This window comes from Lepidochelys olivacea (genome assembly GCF_965140295.1).
Source record: "Lepidochelys olivacea isolate rLepOli2 genome assembly, chromosome: 18".
In the NCBI taxonomy this organism is placed as follows: domain Eukaryota; kingdom Metazoa; phylum Chordata; order Testudines; family Cheloniidae; genus Lepidochelys; species Lepidochelys olivacea.
In genome coordinates, this window is record NC_140428.1 from 28,232,414 (window position 1) to 28,252,270 (window position 19,857).

Genomic DNA, 19,857 nt, shown 5'->3' on the forward strand with positions numbered 1-19,857 from the left:
CAGTGGCTCTGCAATCACAGCCGCCAATTCCTTCAGCACTCTCGGATGCAACTCGTCCGGCCCCATGGACTTGTGCACGTCCAGCTTTTCTAAATAGTCCCTAACCGCCTCTATCTCCACAGAGGGCTGGCCATCTCTTCCGCATTTTGTGATGCCCAGCGCAGCAGTCTGGGAGCTGACCTTGTTAGTGAAAACAGAGGCAAAAAAAGCATTGAGTACATTAGCTTTTTCCACATCCTCTGTCACTAGGTTGCCTCCCTCATTCAGTAAGGGGCCCACACATTCCTTGGCTTTCTTCTTGTTGCCAACATACCTGAAGAAACCCTTCTTGTTACTCTTGACATCTCTGGCTAGCTGCAGCTCCAGGTGCGATTTGGCCCTCCTGATAACATTCCTACATGCCCGAGCAATATTTTTATACTCTTCCCTGGTCATATGTCCAACCTTCCACTTCTTGTAAGCTTCTTTTTTATGTTTAAGATCCGCTAGGATTTCACCATTAAGCCAAGTTGGTCGCCTGCCATATTTACTATTCTTTCGACTCATCGGGATGGTTTGTCCCTGTAACCTCAACAGGGATAGGAGATGTGCTAACTAAATTAATACTGCTGCATGACTTTCTGCTGTAATCAGTCATAAGACTTGAAAACTCAAAGTAAAAATAAAAAACCTTTTCAACAAATAATATTAATAAACCCTTATAACACTGAATCTGAAAGTGACAGTTTGTAAAGTCTGTCTGAGACCTCCGTTTGATATTTTATTATAATCAGAGATCCAGCTTCAAAGTGTGGGGATGGGTTAAAAACTAGTGAGAAAAGCAACCCAGACATTCATAGAATCTCAGGGTTGGAAGGGACCTCAGGAGGTCATCTAGTCCAACCCCCTGCTCAAAGCAGGACCAATCCCCAATTTTGGCCCCAGATCCCTAAATGGCCTCCTCAAGGATTGAACTCACAACCCTGGGTTTAGCAGGCCAATGCTCAAACCACTATGCTATCCCTCCCCCCTAAGTGTACTTGAGATGATGAATCCCCACCCTGAGCAGATTTTGCCTGCTTACAGCTTTTCTGAAGAACATTTTCCCCCCCACAGATTCACTCGCCAATATTTTCAAAAATGGGAGCCTAAAGTCAGGTTCTTAAGCTTTATATTTAGGCATCTAAATAAGAAGTCTGATTTTTCAAAATGCTGAGCACTCCGCAGCGCCTGTTGGCTTCTGAGGAAGCTTCTGAGTTCTGAGCACTTGTGAAAATCAGTCCTCGTATTTAGATGCCTTGATATAAATGGAAGAACCTAACTTGATGCATCTGTTCTTGAAAATCTTGGTCAGGGCAAATGCTCTAGCCTTTTAGCCACTGGCCAGGGTTTCAGCCATCCAAGGAGCACTGAGGTTGGACTCACAGATATTTTTAAGAGATACCTCGTTTGTAGACACATTCGCCCTCCACTCTCTATTGCAAGCAGGTTGGGACCCACTTCCAAAATGCCACATGAATTGCAAACTTTTGACTGGACCCTAGAACTAAATGGATGAGTTTAAATATTGGTGTTTCTTAGCTACTCCACAGGTGCACAGAGGTTTGCACATGGTCAGTCACCCTTTTTGTATGTTGAGTGAAAAAGGTTCCAGAAAGCTGCATCCCTGGACTAGCCTCAGTTTAAATTCCGAAGCTGATTAGCATTTGTCTAAATGAAGCTCTACAATAAAACAAACACCAGCCTTTACACATGGATCAAACTCTCAATGGAGCATTGAATAAACTGACAGTATAAGTTTTGTGGCATGGCTGGTAGCCATTGGTATGAAAACATAACGCGCAATAAAATACCTTCAGGAAGGATGTCTCTCTGTGGAATATTGATGAAGATATATCCACATTTGACCATCTATAACACTGGATTAGGACGTGAGAGTTTGATGGGAATTTACAGATCTGTTAAACCACAAACACTGACATTTGTGTCAAACGAGCCCAGAGAAAGGTCCCAGACAAACTGAGAGGCACTCATAGAGAGGAGCGCAGTGGAGTTGGGACTGCATGAGAGTCCCAGCCAGGAAATCATTTTCTTTAATCTGAACCTTTTGGACCTAATTTGGGAAGTTTAATTTTGGGCTCCACACAAAACTCGTGCTAAATATCTGTTTGAAAGCTATTGAGCAAAGACTGGGGCTGTAAAAGCAGTGAATAACCCTCAGCTCTTGAGCTATGAATATCTTTGACCCCAAGAAAACAACTCAACCAGCCGACCAGCCTCTTTGGAGCCTGGGAATTCCGGAGTCACTGTGTCACCGTGGGTGAGAGGGGTGAAGTCTTCGGGCCAGACCATCCTGGAGCAGCTCACTGAAGTCATTGAGCTGTGCTTCCTGTTTGGGTAAAAAGCTCTGCCTTTTTCACTGAGTCCCTGGAGCGAGAGAGGGGCACTGACAAAGTGAGCTCAGGTGAGTTTGGATTCAGTGTGAGCCAGCAGCCCGGAGGTTTCTCAATCAGAGATTAGTAGCCTAATGTTAAGCAAAGCTAATTAATAGGTTAAGCTAACAATGTAAAAAACCTTGGTCTCTTTTAAACCTAAGAACTAGTTTGGCCTGACCTAACTATGGAGGCAGAAGACCAGTGTGAGATCAAACAGAAATGCTACCTTGGAGAGTGCAGAACCCGTAGTTGCTTGCCTTGTGGTCTGTGAACGCATCTCAGAGATGCAGCATGTGCCCTCAGAGCCCCAGGGCAGCATCCTGAGGCCAGAACTGAACTGAAGGAGCACAGAGAGAGAGATCGATATTTATCAAGACAGACTATGGGGAAGCTGGTCTAGGGATGGCAGTGAGCCAAGGTAGGCTGGAGGGATAAAATCCCATAGGCTCTGACCCTGCAAGTGCCTCTGTGCAGGTGACACCCCTTAAAGCCAGCAGGGCCCCGTGCAGGTGCAGGGTCCATCCATACACAGCCCCTTGCAGGACCAAAACTTTAGTTTAAGACCCACTTTGCAGCAGAAGAGGCTGATCTGTCCTCCCTCGTTCTCGAGGTCCCTCCAGGGGAGCTAAATCACTGGCTTATCTAATTTCCTAAACAGAAGCTGATTAAATTAAACTCTAAAATAAAACACACATTGGTTTTAAATAAGGATTAAGATCAGCATTTTATGACATGGCTGATAAACACTGGCAGAGGCAAAATGGGCTTGAAAATAAAATAAAATAAACACAGCTCTTGTTCCTGGAAGTTTGGGGGTGAGTGTGTGGCAAGGGGGAGAACCTTGTGTTTCCTGGGACAGCATATGTGGCCTATCACCTCTCATGGTACGTCTACACTGGAGATGGGGGGATCATTTCCGGCTTGTCGCTGGAAAGTACAGTCTCTGATGAGGTTTGGTGGTTTATGTAAAATGAGTGGATTTCAGTTTAATTCCTGATGCCCAACCTTTCACATCATGCCACCCAGGGGGAACATTAAAAAAATCAGAGTGATATAAAATGAACATGGCACACATTATATGGATTAAAAGCTGGCTAACTGATAAATCTCAAAACATAACTGTAAATGGGGAATCGTCGTTGAGCAGGATACTTTCTAGTGGGGTCCTGCATAGATCAGTTCTTGGCTCTTTTTTGTTTAACATTTGTATCAATGACCTGAAAGAAAACATAAAATAATCACTGATAAAGTTTGCAGATGAAACAAAAATTGGGGAAGTGATAAACAATGAAGAGGAGAAGTCACTGATACAGCGTGGTCTGAATTGCTTGGTGAGCTGGATGCAAGACATCATAAAACATGGCTAAAGGTAAATGCGCACATCTAGGAACAGAGAATGCAGGCCATTCTTACAGAATTGGGGACTCTATCCTGGGAAGCAGTGACTCTGAAAAAGATTGAGGGGTCCTGGTAGATAATCAACTGAACTTGAGATCCCAGTATGACACTTCACCAAAAGGGACAATGGAATCCTTGGGTGCATAAACAGGGGAATCTCTAGCAGAAATACAGAAGTTATTTTACCTCTATATTTGGCATTGATGCGACTGTTACGGGAACACTGTGTCCAGTTCTAACATCCACAGTGATGTTGATAAACTGAAGAGGGTTCAGAGGAAAGCCACAGGAAGGACTAAATGATTAGAAAACCTGCCTTATAGTGGTAGACTCAAGGATCTCAATCCATTTAGCTTAACAAAGAGACAGTTAATGCGTGACTTGATTGCAGTCTATGACTATCTACCTGGTTAACAAATATTTGATCATTTGTTCTTCAGTCTAGCAGAGAAAGGTCTAACATGATCCAATGGCTGGAAGGTGAAGCTAATCAAATTCTGACTGGAAATAAGGTGAAAATTTTTAATGGTTAAGGTTTCAAAATCTGTTTTGTTCCATGCTCAATGAAACTAAGACCTTTCCATAATTTTAGTGAAAAAACATGAGAGAGCACCACCCCAGAATAGCTAATGCCAAGTACATTTCCAAGAAACGTTTGGGTGTCAGTGAAACTAATTTTGATAAGGAAATGTTTCATCCATCTTTTTACTAGCTCTATTTTTAAACCATGAACAAGGCTTTGAGGTCCTAGGATCTCAAAGCAATATATAGATATGTGTGCAATAGTGGCAGATTTCTGCATTTATTTGCTTTTCCAGAACTACAATTATTAGGAGAAATCGAGTCTTTCATTCTTCTGATGTTTATGGCTTTATGGTTTGTTTTTTCATTTGTCTAACTGATTTCTCTAGTGGTTTTCATCAGCAGTAAACTTGCTTATAATCTTCTTTCTTTTCATTTTTAAAATAGATTGCATGGTTTTACATTTTATTTCTCGGGGCTGGTAAAGGGGCTGCCTACTGTGCTGTTTTATTATTTGAAAAAAAACTGCAAGATTACATAGTTCATTATCATATAAAAACCATTTTAATTTCTAAGCATTGATGAGCAACATCTGTATGTTTCCATATGTACAGTAGGAGATTCCAGGGATAGAAACAGCCCAGGAGCCTCTGTCAGGCTGTCTCATCCTTGGAGCAAACGAGCAGCTGTACCTTACAATCCTTTAAGTGTCAGTAGTACGCTGGATATATATGGCTTGCTTGGGCTGAAGCTGTAATTGTGCTGTGCTGGATTACTAGGAGCTCAGGGTGCATTCTATAACAATAAGCACAAACCTGGCTTTGTCACATGACTAAAAATCGATGCAATAGGCTGAAAGGCGATGGTCTGCGCTGGCTCAGGATGAGAAGTAGCTGAATGCAAGTCTGCCACTGAGGGACAGATAGAGAGATATCATTTCACTCTGAGCAGGGCAGTTCCAGACCAAATCTCCCTGGCTCCCATTTGTAACAATAAAATCTTGGGTTGGCTGGTTGTTGTTTTTTCCCCTGGAATCAATTTATTTATATTTTCTTCTCTTCTAATGCATGTTTCCGGGCGGGAAGGGACTGCACTGGAGAGTCGTGCCTGCTCCCAGAACAGGTCGCTCACAGGCAGCAGCTTTGCAAGCTGCCCACGATGGAGTCCCAGTTTGCTTCTTCCCTGGTTTGAAAGAGCCACACCTGGGAGTGATGGGGCAACTTGCCCTCAGCAGCCCTTTTAAGCATCCATTGCTCTGGGGGGCCCATTGTGACTATGGGGGTGGAGGGGTTGTGTGACAGTCATAGGGGGTGAATTGCACCCTACGAAGGGGACAACACAAGAGTTATGTGCTTCCTTCCGTCCTGCTTACAACCTCCAATTGGTTGCATGGCTTTGTACTGGAGTGTTGCACAGGGGCACACTTCACCCTAGGCACTGGCTGAGGCTGCCGATTGTTTCACACCAACCTCAAAAAACCATCAGATAGTGGTGGCTTGTAGGGCAGTAGTGTAAAGAGCCGAGGGCTCCATTGGGAGAGGCACTGTGCACAAACCCACAGAAAACAGTCCTTGCCCCAGAGACTCTACAGTCCAGCTATCCAATGACAGTAGGCAAATGCACCCAATAGACAGGGCAAAGCTCAAGGCTAAAAGGGAGACCAGTGTGGCTACTATTAAAAACAAGTCACAGCACACCAGCTCCCTAATCAATGCCAAGTGTCTGGCAGGCAACCCAGAAGAGATGGCCTCTAAGGATAGACTTGAAGGAGAACAATGTCATGGTTCTGCAGCCCTTGCAGTGAGTCCCTGCCATGCACTAGGGGCGGCATGAGAGAAAGCACAAAGATGCTTGCTAGAAAATTTGACAAAGGAGCAATAGGGGCAGGGATGGCTTGTGGAATGCAAGTCACATTGAGGGCTTGATATTCTGTGAAAGATGAGGGGAAGGGATAGGCTGTGAAGGCCAGTACTTCCTACTGGATGTGGCAGAGAAAGGTTTCATGTTTTCAGTCACTATTGAGCAAAGTTATGTTGACATTGTAGGTGCAAATCTTTGTACCCCACACCTATCCCTCTGATTCATCCACTCCCCAAGGGCTCCATCCCCTACAACCCCAAAAGCTTCCATAATATCTCTGTTGTACTTAACGTCTGCCTAGTGTGGGGTTCTTACACCTTCCGCTGAGGCATCGGGTGCAGGCCACTGTCAGAGACAGGATGCTGGTCTAAATGGGCCACGGCTCTGGCCCAGTCTGACGATTCCCACATTACTGTGTGAGGATGCCAGCGTAACTACAAAGAGGTGTATTGTGAACTCTTCCGGAGCATCTATTAAAAACAGATAATTTTGTGCACTGCTTCCAAGGACAAAGAAAACAGAGCAAAACGCACCACTGCCTGGATCCTGTTCCCTGCTGTAATTTACCAACGCATTTTGGTGTAAAGCTGTAACCACTGCTGAGATAACACATTTGTACACACGCTTTACAGGGATATCTGTAACGAAAGCATTCAGATATGCTGCAAGGGTATTGGAGCCCTGCCATGGCGGCAGCTCCCTGTGTTCTTTAATAGTTTAATACTTTATGATCAATTTCAATAATGGATGCTTGTATAAAAATGTTTTAAAGGCATCACATCCTGTATCACTTAATTATATCACTTGCTCTTTAGTCTTGGCAGAAAGGCAGTCGTGTTCACCTGATGCTTGTGCTGTTACCTGCCAAACCTGATGCAAAACCCTTTGATTTATCCACTTAAAAGCATTCGTTGCCTTCTGTCACCAGACACACTACGATGTCTCACACATTAGACTGGGGTGTCATTTGAACAATGATGCTTTGTGTTTTCAGGGCATCTTCCCTGGGGGATTCTTCAGCTTCCCACGTTTGGGTGTTGTGCAGATGAACTAGTTCATGGGTAAGATTTTCAAAAGCACCAAAGGGATTTAGGCTCCTAAGTCAAGTTGAATTTCAATGACACTTACGTTCCTAAGTGCCTAACTCCTAAGTCCCTTAAATGCTTTTGAAAAATTCTATCTGATGTCTGTTAAGTACCAAGTATTACTAATAATATTAATATTTGTTAGAGAGGAAATATGGTCTTGTGTCTCAAATTGTGCTTTGAAAAATCTGGCTTCAATTCCCTCCTCTGCCACAGATTCCCTCTGACCTTGGTCCAGTCATGTAACCTGTCTGGGCCTCAGGTCCCCACCTGTAAAACAGCGATAATAATGCTTTCTTTCTCATTCCTTTGTCTTATCTATTTAGATTGTAAGCTTCTTGGGGAGGAGCTGCATACATACAGCACCTGGCCCAACGGGGCCCTGATCTCTCTTAGGGCCTCTAAGCACAGCTCTAGTAGAAATCATAATAATCATGATTATTATTCTGTTCAAGAATTGTTTAAGTCTGGCAGCCTTGCTGTGAGGTGGGAAAGGATTATCGTCATTTTACAAATATGGTAATGGAAGCAGACAGAGACAGGGGAGCTGATTTGACCAAAGTCACAATCACATCAGTGTCAGAGGCAAAGCATAGGCTGCTCGCTGCCCCTTCTAACCATTTGACCACTGTATGTTGGGCAAGATGTGGGGATGATTAATAATCAGAGAGATGAGGGCTGCACAGAGATAGGTGGGAAACACAGATCATTTCCAAAACTTGGGCCATTTTTAAGCTCTGCCAGGCGCTAGCTCTGTTCCTTTAATAATATGATGGGCTGGATTAATGGGGACACCTCCCCTTACAACCACCACTAGACTGTCTCTGTCCGTTTGCTTCAAGGTAATGACCCAACTGATGCTCAGACACCTACAAACCTGGAGCCCTCTGTCTGGACTCCCACCGCCCTCCCTCTCAAATTCAGGTTTCTTCCAGCCCCGCAAACAAACACTGAGGAGGTGGCACTGCCCTTACTCCAGTGGGGCTCGGGGGGCTCTGGATGCTCTGCGTTGTCACTGGATATTTTCAGTGCCTTTCATTAATGTCTTCCTCAGACAGACCTCTTTCTCTTGCCTTTCTCATGATTCTTTACACTCACCTGCTCAAAGCTGCTCTCTAATACGTTTCCCTGCCATTCAAGTTAAACTAATCGTCTGTAATTTATCGGTGCGCCCCTTAGGCCATTGGGAAAATAATGGCTGCATGTTGGCCACTTTCCAGTCCTAAGAGATAAGTCTTGAGATCAATGAGACTTAAAAGAAAGTCAGCGAAGACTTCCCTCATCTCTGACATATTACGGCTCGGTGCTAGCGGTGAGCTAACCAAGTACTAACCATTCATTTAATGTTTGTACAGCAATTTGAGATCTCTCGATGGCAGGTGCTCTGGAAAAGCAAAGTATTGTCATGCATACTCCGGAGACGGCCTATAGCCACTGCTTTTACCCATCCCCACTGGAGGTCAGTCAGGAAACGTTCTCATTGGAACCCCCGGGGCCACATCACTTGCACTGGGGGTGGGTCAGGAGCAGAGGTGGAATTTGGTTCTCTCTCTCGCTTTGTGTTCTTCCTTCTTGGAGCTGTCCGGAGGGTGGGGGGTGGAAGGAGAGACACAATCACTGTTAAGGCTTCAGTGGCTATAAATAACAGCCACGATTGCTCTCTGGTTTCACACAGGGGTAGCATTGGCTCACTATTTGCAACACAAGAGAGGGGTCTCATTCTTACATGACTTTTCACCATCAGGCGGCAGTCTTACACTAGGACTCTTTATCTTTTTAACAACTTAATCTTTATTTGCCACAGACAGCAATATGCATAATTACAGCTCTTGACATATTGGAACATATCTGGAACACTCCAGACAGACAGAGCAAAGGGGAAACAAAGCTTTGAGACAATCGAGTCCATCTTCAGTGCTGCTTAAAATAGCCACATATTTGTTTAAAGTTACAGACCAACATTTTCACCCTTAGGTGCCTGATGTTAGTTATCAACCATAAAATCCAGGTGTTGGCACCTAAACAAATGACCTGATTTTCAGAAACCCTGAGCTCCCCTGGTACCCACTGATTTCAGTAGGCGCATCAGATGATCAGTGGCATTTTAAGTAGATTGAAGTAAAAGGGCAGAGAAAGGGCTTAATAATTGCAGTATTTCAAAGGTGGGCCTGATTCTGCACTGTGTAACACAAGTGAAATTGCTCCTGCAGTCAGACTTCTGTGGTATGTAAACATGACAGGAGCGATTCTATGATTAGAAGAAAAGCTCCGAGCCCGCTGGGATTTTGGCAAGGTTGGGTAGCTGGGAAATGTATCTACAACAGAATTGTTCTGATGGTGTTATTGTTTCTTTCTGTTGGGCAGCTATTTGGACACCACAGCAGAAACAGTCAGGAGCATCCCACTTGAAGCATGTGGGTCCCTGACAGGGAACCTTTTCCCTTCCTCTCCATTAGTCGGTCTCCCTGCAGTGTCTTATTCAACAAGAGGCTGCCTGCTGCCCTGGGCTGCTGCCTGAATCCAGCGCTGGCATCACTGGCCTCTTATCGGTGCAGCACACAATAAAGTGCTGTCAGAAATATCCACTCTCAACAAAGCCAGGATTTCCCAGCGCCAGGGCCCGGCCTCAATCCTTTAAGAGCATTTCTAATATCCGATTGTTTTTTTGTCTGCCAGCCCCCCACAGCTCAGGCAATAAGGATATTCACATTTGCAGCTGGACAGGTTTCCAGCACAAGCTTGCCCAAGGGACAAGAAAAGGTAGGTAAGCTTAGATAGGTGGTTTTGCAGGTTAAAAGACTTGAAAAAATCCATGTACATCAGACCCAGCATTAATGCCTGGGTGACACATGATGCTATTTCTGAAGTCTACAATTTTGGGGCTCTCTCTCTCTCACTCTTGCTCTTTTTTTTATGTATATGCAAATGAAAGGAGTCGGATGTCAGCTCCCTGAGAAACGTTCCCTGCCTTGGACTGCGGGAGTGTCAGTTCTGTGTCTGCCTAGGTTAAATATTTCTAACGTCAGCTAATTCGCATGCTACCCCCTGAGCCATTTGCTACCTATTCATACAGCACTGCATAATGAGATTCAGCTAGTGCGTCAGCCAGGGGAGCTGCTATTTGGTTCTCTTTAAGCTGTGGAAAGCAGTCAAATTGATATAACAGCCACAAAATTAGGGAGGAAGACTTGGCAGCCTGCCAGCAGCAGTCAGGCTCCTGGAATATAATCCTACCTCAAATAAAGCTATGAAGCCTCGCTAAAAAGGAGGCAAAGGGTCTGACTTGGGCTCTGTCAGGCTAGCTCTGCACTGGTGCAATGCCCGTGCCGTCAGCGTAATTATCCCTGATACACACTGGGGTACGGATGATCAGAATTGCACCCAGAAAGTTTGCTTCCACTTTTATTGAAAAAAAAATAAAGCAACGGACCCGATCCTGGAGTTCCGCAGCATTGCACACAGGCACACAGCACCGGTCAGGGCAAGGCAGCAGGTGCAAAGGTTGCCTAACGAGCCCCAGTAGGCTCTTGTGGGCCGGGCTAATCTCCAGGTGTCACCTGCATCAATAGCAGCTGTGGCAGAACGAAGCAAATGCAGTAAGTGTCATTTATTTAGGGTAGGGCCTCGAGATCAGGGCGCCATTGTGCCAGGCATTTGACAGTCAATATTAAGAGGCAGTCCCTGCCTCAGAGAGCTTACGATGCGAATAGGCAATGGGTGGGAGAGGATAGGGGCTCCCAGAGGTGAATGACTTCCACAAGGTCCCACAGAAGGGCAGGTGTTGGGGCTAGCAGGGCAGGCAGGGAACAGAACCAACATTTCCCACTCCAGTGGCCCTAGTCTCTAGACCACCATGGCTCTCACTAACGTCACGCCACTATTTCTGTATCTGCCCCCCAGCCAGGGGAATAATACTGCTCCAATGTCTGTTTCTGCTCCTTCCCTTCCAAACATTAACCTTTAATTCTCTCAACAGGGAGAGAGAGAGAGGCTTTCACTCCCACAGCAATCTAGCAACTAAAAGGTGAACCTAAATACTGTGGTACCACCAGGTGATAAAACCTGGCCGTCAGTGACTCTAAACTAAAATGTTACAAGCTGATCTGGAAAAGGCAAATCAAACCTCTCAGGGGCCTGTTTGGGGGGGTGCATGTTGCAGAGGGTGAGTGTTAAATTGATGGGCACCTGTTGTACACAGCCACACCATATCATAGCTGCAGTGTGAGCCCGGATATGATCTTCTACTCAATAGAGATGCCAACAACTTTGCCAGTCACTGCAATTGCTGATAAATGACCTACACAAAACCGACCTGTTGTGACTGTAAAAGAAATGTAATTAAGGAAGCAGATCAGGGGTTTATTGCTTTGTTGTTAAAATGGCTAAACTTACAACCTTTCATTGGTAGGATTTGCTCCCTTATTGAAGATCTGGATAGTAAAACTGCGTTCTTGTTGCATTTATATTTTTGGCCCAGGACCAGGCATGGCTCACAATGCTACACTCCAAGATGGTTTGGAAATTGTTCATAAAAGTTTTGTACCATGATTCCCAGATTCTGACCCACAACGCAACCGCTTTATGCCACTTGGTGGCCACAGTGATCCCCAGAGGAAATCACCTGGTGTGTGGCCAGTTTATGCAGTCCTATTCCATTCCCCTTGGAGCCCCCAGCATTGGGGTGGGCTGGGAATGGGAGAGGGTATGTTGGGAGTGTGACAGGTAATGGCCAGATTACCCTGCCATTTGGCTGTTCTGGGTTGAAAAGCAACCTATAGGTATCCTGGATAAGGCTACTGTAAATTAGAACAGCCCCCAGGGCTGCTCTAGCTTACGCTGATGCTACCGTGTGCCCCAGAGCAGCCTGCAATCCAGGAGGTCCCAAGGTGGTCTGTGCCTTCTGAGAAATGCAGAGCATCAGCCCCACGGTTATTCTCCAGTAACCTCAGTCATGGGCAGTTTGTTACATTCCTAGAAGAGTCTCAGGCCCTGATTCTGACCTGGTGCCGGTTTTAAGCCAGCAAAATCCCATTGACATCAATGGAGTTAATCCTGATTAACTTTAGCAGAGTCAAGCCCTGAAAGTGTAATATACAAAGGGCCCAATTTCTCGCCCACCAGTGCCTCCGGTGGAGCTATTCCTGATTCATACTGACCTAGGTAAGAGGAGACGGAGACCCAAACTGTGTGTGTCGCACACACACACACACACTCTAGATACCAGGTAAATAATGTGTTTACTAACACAAATGAAAGTTGTATGTCATGGCAGGAAAAGTAGACGACAGCAATAACCTTTTCTTGTGCACATAAAACTGATGGGATTGCAGCCTCGCTAGAGAGTAAAAGCTGTCTTAATTCTTTGATCCTCAGCCAGTGCTGAGCACTGCCAAGTAACTTTACATGGCACACATTGCAGCATAAAGCTGCCTGTGACAACAAGATATTCACTCTAGGCTCTGATAACTTAATTCTGATTCCACCAACTTTCTGCACCATGCAAATGAGTAAGATTGAATTTCCCCACACGGCTGTTCTGCAGTCTTGCAGATCTGGTGTCACTCATCTCATCTAATTACATTGCTTCTGCACTGAGCATTGTGGGGACCTGTTCTCAGAGCGCTGGGGAAAAGCTGAACACCATACAGCCAGCTGCATGCCATTCACTTCTCCCCCTACGAGGAGATGTGACTAAATCACATCTGGATCACATGGGCTAGTTTTTAAAATCCATTCTTGTTGAGATGTCAGTTTTCCATGAGGTCGCTCAACTGTCCCTCATTCTCAGGGACCAGGAATCCTGCACTGGTCCTTTCTCCCATGGCTACAATTGTCTCTGGTTCTAGTAGAAACTGTTTTTGTTTGGTCTTCTAAATAGAGAAACCCTTTTTTTTTTTTCTTTCTGGGGAGAAAGGAAATGTTTCTATTACTCAGGCAGAGCTTCTTCAGACCCTACAGGAAGATCTTATTAATTAATTATTGCTTATTAGCCCCCAAAGAGGAAATGAGGGGACATAAATATGCAAACCCAACACTTCTCAAGTGATGCAATTAGAATTTCATCATGATGGGATCAAACCTGCTGTGACATTTTGCTTTCTGCTCTCTCTGCTTATTTTTCGTTTGTTTGGAGGGAGTATATGTGTGGGTGGGAGGAGGGGGGTTTGCCACAGAAGTAGCAGGAAAACGCAGAAATCCTGGTACAAATCCTGAAATGGTTTAAAATAGGCGAACGTACCCACAAACACTGGAGTTCAAAAAGCAAGTCCTCATCTGTGGGATTGTTTGAAAGCTTGTCCTTTTGGGTTCATCGTTCTGGAACTAGTTACTATGGTAACAGGGCAATAGACATATTTTTTAAAAAAAAATTTCCAACTTTTCCCTGAGACACCAAGCAGAAAGCAGTGTCTTCCCCGCCCCTCTCCTCCGTGCCTTCAGAACACGATGAGTAAAACATCCTAAAAGGAGACAGGATAAATATCAGGGGAGGGTGCCAGTTTTGTGGGTTCTTTGCATTGCTATTATCAAACCATCCTTGGGCACATGGTATGCATAGCCCAGACTCTCAAAATCCAGGTCAGGCAGTTAGCAGACATGCCACAGCAATGCTTCCCTATAGGGAGCACTGGACACTTGATTCCCAAGACTAGAAAAGAGTTTGACAAGGATCCAGCCTGAAGGAGATGCTCTCGTGTGGATGCCACTACTGAACTACAATTAAGGTAGAATTGTTCACTACACAACAACGCCGAAGCATGATTTCCACCCTCCCCCATCACTCCCTCCCCCCCCCCCCCCCCCGACACCTTCCCCCCCCCACACACACACACTTTTCCACAGACAAGCACTTGCCTTCTCCTCAGTTTGCCTCTAGTTTTTAGTGAAATCTCACCATCCCAAATTCAGGGCTGTGCTTACAAACACAAAAGGACCCATCCCAGCCAGGCTTCCTATCCCTCCTTCTAGCTGCCTCCCCTTCAGAAAGCCACTTCCCCTTCAATAGCCCTGAATTGGGGTTAAAGAAAGAACCATGGTCTGATTTCCAAGATGAATCTGTGGAATAGCCCTGCATCTCCCCACCAAGTCTTAAATTCTGACATTTAGTCATAAAGATTGAAACAAAGCTGGCTGAAGCTGCAAAGGCCATTTATTGAGATAGTAAAGGGCTGTGATAGTCAGGTATTATTCAGCTCTTGGGGCCACATGCTACCTTAGAATCATAGAATCATAGAATATCAGGGTTGGAAGGGACCCCAGAAGGTCATCTAGTCCAACCCCCTGCTCGAAGCAGGACCAATTCCCAGTTAAATCATCCCAGCCAGGGCTTTGTCAAGCCTGACCTTAAAAACCTCTAAGGAAGGAGATTCTACCACCTCCCTAGGTAATGCATTCCAGTGTTTCACCACCCTCATAGTGAAAAAGTTTTTCCTAATATCCAATCTAAACCTCCCCCACTGCAACTTGAGACCATTACTCCTCGTTCTGTCATCTGCTACCATTGAGAACAGTCTAGAGCCATCCTCTTTGGAACCCCCTTTCAGGTAGTTGAAAGCAGCTATCAAATCCCCCCTCATTCTTCTCTTCTGCAGACTAAACAATCCCAGCTCCCTCAGCCTCTCCTCATAAGTCATGTGTTCTAGACCCCTAATCATTTTTGTTGCCCTTCGCTGGACTCTCTCCAATTTATCCACATCCTTCTTGTAGTGTGGGGCCCAAAACTGGACACAGTACTCCAGATGAGGCCTCACCCATGTCGAATAGAGGGGAACGATCACGTCCCTCGATCTGCTCGCTATGCCCCTACTTATACATCCCAAAATGCCATTGGCCTTCTTGGCAACAAGGGCACACTGCTGACTCATATCCAGCTTCTCATCCACTGTCACCCCTAGGTCCTTTTCCGCAGAACTGCTGCCTAGCCATTCGGCCCCTAGTCTGTAGCGGTGCATTGGATTCTTCCGTCCTAAGTGCAGGACCCTGCACTTATCCTTATTGAACCTCGTCAGATTTCTTTTGGCCCAATCCTCCAATTTGTCTAGGTCCTTCTGTATCCTATCCCTCCCCTCCAGCGTATCTACCACTCCTCCCAGTTTAGTATCATCCGCAAATTTGCTGAGAGTGCAATCTACCCCATCCTCCAGATCATTTATGAAGATATTGAACAAAACCGGACCCAGGACCGACCCCTGGGGCACTCCACTTGACACCGGCTGCCAACTAGACATGGAGCCATTGATCACTACCCGTTGAGCCCGACAATCTAGCCAGCTTTCTACCCACCTTATAGTGCATTCATCCAGCCCATACTTCCTTAACTTGCTGACAAGAATACTGTGGGAGACCGTGTCAAAAGCTTTGCTAAAGTCAAGAAATAATACATCCACTGCTTTCCCTTCATCCACAGAACTAGTAATCTCATCATAAAAGGCGATTAGATTAGTCAGGCATGACCTTCCCTTGGTGAATCCATGCTGACTGTTCCTGATCACTTTCCTCTCATGCAAGTGCTTCAGGATTGATTCTTTGAGGACCTGCTCCATGATTTTTCCAGGGACTGAGGTGAGGCTGACTGGCCTGTAGTTCCCAGGATCCTCCTTCTTCCCTTTTTTAAAGATTGGCACTACATTAGCCTTTTTCCAGTCATCCGGGACTTCCCCCGTTCGCCATGAGTTTTCAAAGATAATGGCCAATGGCTCTGCAATCACAGCCGCCAATTCCTTCAGCACTCTCGGATGCAACTCGTCCGGCCCCATGGACTTGTGCACGTCCAGCTTTTCTAAATAGTCCCTAACCACCTCTATCTCCACAGAGGGCTGGCCATCTCTTCCCCATTTTGTGATGCCCAGCGCAGCAGTCTGGGAGCTGACCTTGTTAGTGAAGACAGAGGCAAAAAAATCATTGAGTACATTAGCTTTTTCCACATCCTCTGTCACTAGGTTGCCTCCCTCATTCAGTAAGGGGCCCACACTTTCCTTGGCTTTCTTCTTGTTGCCAACATACCTGAAGAAACCCTTCTTGTTACTCTTGACATCTCTTGCTAGCTGCAGCTCCAGGTGCGATTTGGCCCTCCTGATATCATTCCTACATGCCCGAGCAATATTTTTATACTCTTCCCTGGTCATATATCCAACCTTCCACTTCTTGTAAGCTTCTTTTTTATGTTTAAGATCCGCTAGGATTTCACCATTAAGCCAAGCTGGTCGCCTGCCATATTTACTATTCTTTCGACTCATCGGGATGGTTTGTCCCTGTAACCTCAACAGGGATTCCTTGAAATACAGCCAGCTCTCCTGGACTCCTTTCCCCTTCATGTTAGTCCCCCAGGGGATCCTGGCCATCCGTTCCCTGAGGGAGTCGAAGTCTGCTTTCCTGAAGTCCAGGGTCCGTATCCTGATGCTTACCTTTCTTCCCGGCGTCTTCAACCCAAAGCGGTAGGTGTGGGGTTTACGATGGCTCACCATATGCACTATTTTCCCCACATCACCCTCTCCCATTGTATCATTCATGCCATCCATCACGGCAAAAGCCACCAGAATACATTCCCAGTTCGTCTCCTGCCTTCAGGGCAGGCAGGAGCAAATACGCTGCCATTTTAATGACCACATTAAGAATTTAACATAGCCCCAGAGTATTTGGGCCCAAGCAGGTCCTGGTTTTGCAGAAATCATGTCTTGCACATATTTGTGGCACGGCAGAGGATTAATCAAGTCGTGTGCTTCTCTGGCAGCACATAAATGATTCATATCATCTGCCCAGAATCAGGCCAGGCAGCGAACTACTAATGACGCAGAGCAGCCATCACTGTGGTACCAACCTACCTTAGCAAGTGAATTACCGCCTCCTCAAACAGCGTTAAGGGGTTTGACTAGCAATAACGACAGCTTCATAGACTAGTCATCCCTTCACCTGAGCTCCCCTCCAGCAGAGTGGTTGAAGGCAATTTTGAATGACTGACTGGGAAGTTAATAGAAACACATTTGTTATTTTCTATGGTGTTTGACAGCATGGTCTGGAGCTCGGGACAGTTCTCCGATCTTTTGGGAAATGTACAGCTTCGGCGTCTTATGGTTGTGTTGCCTTTTGAGCAACACATTGGTTCCCAGGACTGACATAATGACAGATTATTGTTCTTGTCAGGCTCTTCTTTCTCAGAGGCTGCATTCGTAAGCAGCTTGTCACTGGGCCATTACAATATAGATTTACTTATTTCTGTGCTACTTAGCTTCAGAAATCCAGATTACTGTTTAATGCCAGAGTATAAATTTTTTCCCAGGCCTGATTTCTCTTTGTAAAATAATAATAAAGAGGAGTGCTAATGCATGACCCGGTGACCTGGCTTTGCAAATCAGCCACTTATGTATGGCACTGGAGGAGCATCCCTGTTAGAAGGTTCAGAGCTCTGGCTTGGCACTCGAAATCTAACTCCCTCCCTAATGGGACTAACAAAACAATGCAGTTTGCTTTCAGAGTATTTTCCATCAGATTTTAATGGCTTTACCCTCATCTCACCACTATTTTACAGCAGCCCTCGAATCAAGCCTGTTCTTTCCACTGAATATATTTTATTTTAATTACCCCCTTTGTGAAGGGACAGTTGTTCACACAACACTCCTAAAATCTGCGGGATTTTAAAGCAAAAGACATGTGAATGATATCTTCTAAAACTATTCAAATGGTGATGTGCCCCGAGCTGCCAACAGATAACATATTTACCTTCTCTGGAGCATAAAAGGAAAAAGAAGAACATATCAGTAAAAAATACCAAGATAATGTATAGCCCTACTTTCTAATGTAAGAGAATTCTCTGAACTTTGAGCTCATTGAATATACAGCCTGGATTTGAACGGTTTTGCTGGATGGTTAGAGGGGGAATAGGTAAAGATTGACATGCAGACCTACAAAGAGAGGGAAGCCAATCCTGTAAAAGTCCATATCCAGGACTACCAATGAAAGGAGAGGGTAGGATATTAGCTACTGGGATGAGCCCAAACTAAATGTCAATAGCCCAACACTGTGCACTTTGGGGAAGGCTAGCTCCCTGGGACAGAGAACTGTCTTTTTGTTCTGTGTTTGTACAGCACCTAGCACAGAGCGGGTCCTGATTCATGGTGAGGCACTGCAGTAATAATAATAATAATCTGAATCCAACCTTTGCATCTTGGGCCCTAACCCCAGTGAAAAGCCATTCGGAAGGAGCTGTGGGGGAAACTGGTCCCTGTCTGCTACACACAGCTCTTCGCAGTTCCTCTGCCACTGAGTGTGACTCAGTGCTGCTGTGAATGCTGAAGCCTTCTTTGCACTGGGAAAAATCAGGCTACAGATTTTACATGATAAAAGAAGGAGCCTTTACTTGTATTTCCGAGAAGATTAGTTGTCACCAATTCCTGCAAATAAATATTAAAGTTAGCTGAAGGGCAGCTGATTTACTCCAGGGGCAAGAGTTATATTCCCTTGGCTGAAGTGACACTGCAAAATTCAGTAATTACTTCATAAGCGATAAACTACCAGTTGATGAATCTACTTGGAAGTCTTCCAGGAGGGTTTTTCACAAGGCTAGCTGTGTATGCATGTATCTGGACAGGAGCAGGGTGCAGGAGATAAAAGCAGCCTGAGACTTCCCTCACCTGCTGAGCAGGTTACTATCCACAGAGCAGCACACCCAGGTTCTCCTCAACCTCTTTGCTCAGATGTCTGTCAGCAAGACAGGATTTCCCTGCCGCTTCTGTTGGGTTAACAGCTCTCCCTGTTCATAAAGCCAGAGGCAATTACCTTCCCTTTTCTACAAACCTCTGGGCCAGATCCCCCTGTGGACATACCTTGACCATTGGTGTCAATGGAGCAGCCTCTGCCTTAAGTGACAGGGCCACGTTGGGTCTTTCAAAGCCACTGTAGGCTGGAAGAGATAATAGGTGGCATTGCACCTACCACAATCCCCACAGGTGTCCTACCTGCTAAATGCCGCTGGCATCACTCACGCGCGATTGGCAATTGCTAAAGCCTTTACATAGGCGCACCATGCATCGCCCCATGCTCCTGGTTCCCGTGCACGAGGGATGGACTCTGCCCTCTCCAGCCCAACCGCATTTGGGATTGGAGGGGTCTGCCATTTCTGGTGGAACTCTCACCCCACCCCCGCATCCCCAGCGAGATATGAAAAGAGCAGGGTTTTTTCTGCTCACTGTGTAGATGTGCAAGCAGGGACAAGGGCCCCCTTGTGTGCTCTTCATGCAGAGGGAGCCAGAATCTGGGTACATAGTGAGTCTGGCTCGTTTTCTTTCACCTCTGATTGCTCTTTTGCTTTTGTATCATAACAGCAGTTGGGAATCTGTATCCAGACTAAAGTAACCATCCATCCTCCTCTCCCATCTGGGGAAGGACCCTAACAGCATGTTGGTTAGATTATACGGACCCAGTTAATACAATAAAGCCTTCATATAACACAGTGGCGTGTGCAATAGAAATGCCTAGAGAGCCAGGGAGAGACAAACTGCACCTCCGTAGTGTGTATTGACCAACCCAAACCTGAAATATGTCCAGAAAGGAACTTTACCTCCCAAAGGCATGACATGGTTAAAGAA